At 36.4% G+C, this 3,422-nt stretch overlaps 1 long non-coding RNA gene across 1 annotated transcript; it reads right to left on the minus strand.

Annotated features, from left to right (window-relative positions):
• Window positions 1-1,158: 1,158 nt before the first annotated feature.
• Window positions 1,159-2,604, minus strand: LOC140145563 (uncharacterized). Its single transcript, XR_011858097.1, has 3 exons — window positions 2,547-2,604; window positions 1,839-1,908; window positions 1,159-1,241 (listed from the first exon to the last, which is right to left on the minus strand). It is a non-coding gene; the product is annotated as an uncharacterized lncRNA (long non-coding RNA).
• Between the last annotated feature and the right edge of the window lie 818 nt (window positions 2,605-3,422).

Raw genomic sequence — 3,422 nt, forward strand, 5'->3', positions numbered from 1 at the left:
TTTTCAATTCCTCAAATTTGCTCCATGGCCAAAGATTTTAAAAAAATGGAAAATTTGCCAACTTTCACCTATTTCCATATTTTAAAAAAATAGGCCACATCAAATAGCTCAGTCATGTGGCAAGAATAAAAGAGAAACCTTGTTTACTTGGTGGATCTGATCGATCGGATCAAAAAATCTGATTTCTTGATCAAAAACATGGTTTGTCGATCAAGCAACCAGCTTTTCATTGACAAACCTGGCTTTTTGCTTAAAAAAACAGGCTTTTCAAAATGAAGGCCTTTGCTTCTTATGATGCATAATACATACTTATTATATACCTCATATATAGAATCCTGTCATCTGTTAAAAGTGGGGTATTGTTTTTACTATGCCCCATATTTGAGAGTATTTCAACAAAATGAACTACTGACCAGTCATGGAAATGAACTATTGACCGGTCTCGTGCGTCGATCCCGATCACACTGCGCAATCGCAATATCCACATATATCCATTTGGTATATAAAACAAATATTGACTGCTTTATATTCAGGACATTGTAAAAATTATAGGCCTGTGTAGATCTCAAAACTATGCTAACCCTCTGATGCGCCTAGCTCTTCCGACCCCCATAATAACTATTAGTTTTTCCTGTGTTTATAATTCAAAGGCAAGTTAATTGTCAACAGGGGTAGTGCTAGGCTGCATTTGGGGGTCCCGGACTCACTAAAAAAACAGTTCGGACCCCCTATTTTTAAATTTTCTGCAAGTTCAGGGGATCATGCAGACCCCCATTTTTCAATCAAGCACTACCGAAGATATACTATTTATGCTGCATTTGTGCAACACCAACTCACCAAAATTCTACTACAAACCCCCTACTTTTTAATTGTCTGCAAGTTCTGGGTCCCTGCGAACTATGGAGTGTTTTGTTCTAGCGCTACTACTGATTGTCAAACCTGAACCGTTTTCAACTGTAATAATATTGTTAACATTTTGTAATGCCCTGAGCATTTTTAAGTTGCAAAATAAAATTCCACTCAATTGCATGGCCAGAGATGGCAAATTCCTAAATGTAGTACATTCGTCACGCATACTACCTGGACATAATTTGAGATAGTAATTAGGTTTTTAATAATTAGCGTAACTAGTTTTTACAAAAATTTGGCAGGCAAAATCCGTTTCTCAATCCACCAAAGGTAGCATGTATGTAACTTATTGTTGCAGCATTCAGCTTCTCTGCTCCTTGTGCTCAACTTATCTGAAATTTAAAAAAAAAATACAATAATTGATAAGCAATGTTCCTCAGAACTTTAATCACAAAGTAGTCTTAAATGATAAAATGTGCATTACATCATGCACTTTTATAGCTAATGACTAGGGCTGTATCTACTTTTATGTATTGGCTGAGTGTAATCCATCAGCAAGATGTAGTATTCCAAAGATAAGAGTCAACTCTTCTGGCTAGGCCTGCAAGAGTTCTTCTTTTCTGCTGACTTTCATTTTAATATTCCTGAGTTGCTTCCCTTGCTCATATATTCAGAGACACACAAGTTTGTCAGGTTTCAACACTTCAGGCATGAGAAGAATGCATGGCTTTTTTGCAAACTGTCTGAAAGGTATGTGAATTCGGCCTTAAAAGGTCCAAAACAGGCTGAAAAAATAAAATTAAAAATGCATAAATTTGGACAGCAAAACTGCCCGAATTCAGTCAAATGTCTGAAAATTCTCATTCCCCTCAGTATCAGTTTCTCTCTTTTGTTATGATAAGTCCCTCAAATTCTTGTAATGTGCAACAAATATTTTCTGGGTACACTTGTCATACTGAAAGGTATTATGTTTAGCATTAATAACATACCACTTCTTTTTCTTTGATGCATGCTTGTGCTGATGGTAGTCCAGCTTGTGAACACTCAATGTTAAAGGTCCTGTAGATTAAAATTAAAAACAAGTAATCTTAAAACATTCTAAACCCAAACATTATCTAGTAGAAAGAAACAAAATTTATATTAGAACACCTGGTGATTGTAGTCGAGTCACTTCTGAAAAGTTTGTTGCTTCTAATTGCATTAATAGTATATGCTATTTGAAAAGCATAAAAATATGCTGAGGACATCCAGTGCTGTTAGAGTCTACTTCAGTTTAATTAATTCACTTCTTATTATTGATGATCAAGAAAAATAAATAAATTGACAGTGTAGTAAATCATATGGTATGCAATGATTATTCAATGACTTTTAAGTTACAAACAATATCACAATGGAGTTTAAAATTGATTCTAACTCGCAAAAATGACAGAGCATACTTTTGCGAGTTGAAAATTATGGGCATCAACCGATCAGTTTGACACTCAAAACAGAAGAACACAAGAGCATGCATGCGATTCACTTTTCTGCAAAAGCAATCAAGAATAAATTCAGCTTCACATATACATTGTCATGTTATTTTGGTCCAGTTCAGGGTACACTTTTAGAATCCCTTTGATTGAGCATGGAAACCAAACAACATGCAAAGAAACACCATGTGAATGCAATTTGACAAAATTTGCATTACTGCTATGTCTTACTTGTTTGGAGATTTGCTGCAATGTGGTTGAAGATTTGCGTTGGGTTGTCCTCATCTGTAGAAATGCAAATAAAAGAACAACAAATGTTAAAGATGAGAGAATGGACGGAGAGAAAGCAATCAAGGCAATGTAAAGAAGAAGAAAATAGAATGACAAACATGTTCCATCTTTGGTGTTATTGCTTCACAGAATGCTTATGCGATCTTCTTTACACCTTTGGAACTAGCTAGTCCAGTGACCGGGTAACTGTGTGTTTCTACTGGGGAACGGTTGGCGAGTAATGTGGTTTAGTTTACCGGTTAATGTGCTCAGTGGAAACAGATCGGTTCAGAGTGATGCGGTGTGGATACCCGGTATTTCTATCAGTGGAAACACAACGGTTAACGGTTGCTGGGTGTTGAACATCTTTTATGTATCACATCGTGACTTTAAAAGCAGCTTGGGGTCAGGAAAATATTTTCAGTACTTCCGGTACACACCACAACCCTAATTTTAAGCATCAGTAGAAACATGTTGGTTGTTGCTCGAGTCGGATTGTGGGTTACCAGGTAATATCGGGTAAAAATACAGAGTGCTCAGTGTACACACGCAGTAAGACCCCATTTCACACCTCTTATGCAGTTTTCAAACACCAGTTGGAGGATGGTACAATTTTCTTACAAAATAAGCAATATATCTGATCCAAGTCCAAAACATCTGAAATTCCTTTTCCCCAGCTGTAAAGCTTTAAATCTAAGCAAGATTCAGTTCCCAAGACACACAAATTAAAGACAAATTCCCTGAAGACCCCCAATTTGTCATCTTCTTCAGTTTACAAGACTTTCCCACTCAGCAAAAATGAAACCTGAATGCCCCAAACACCTCCTGTAGGTTTGT

The sequence above is a fragment of the Amphiura filiformis genome, unplaced genomic scaffold, assembly GCF_039555335.1.
Source record: "Amphiura filiformis unplaced genomic scaffold, Afil_fr2py scaffold_396, whole genome shotgun sequence".
In the NCBI taxonomy this organism is placed as follows: domain Eukaryota; kingdom Metazoa; phylum Echinodermata; class Ophiuroidea; order Amphilepidida; family Amphiuridae; genus Amphiura; species Amphiura filiformis.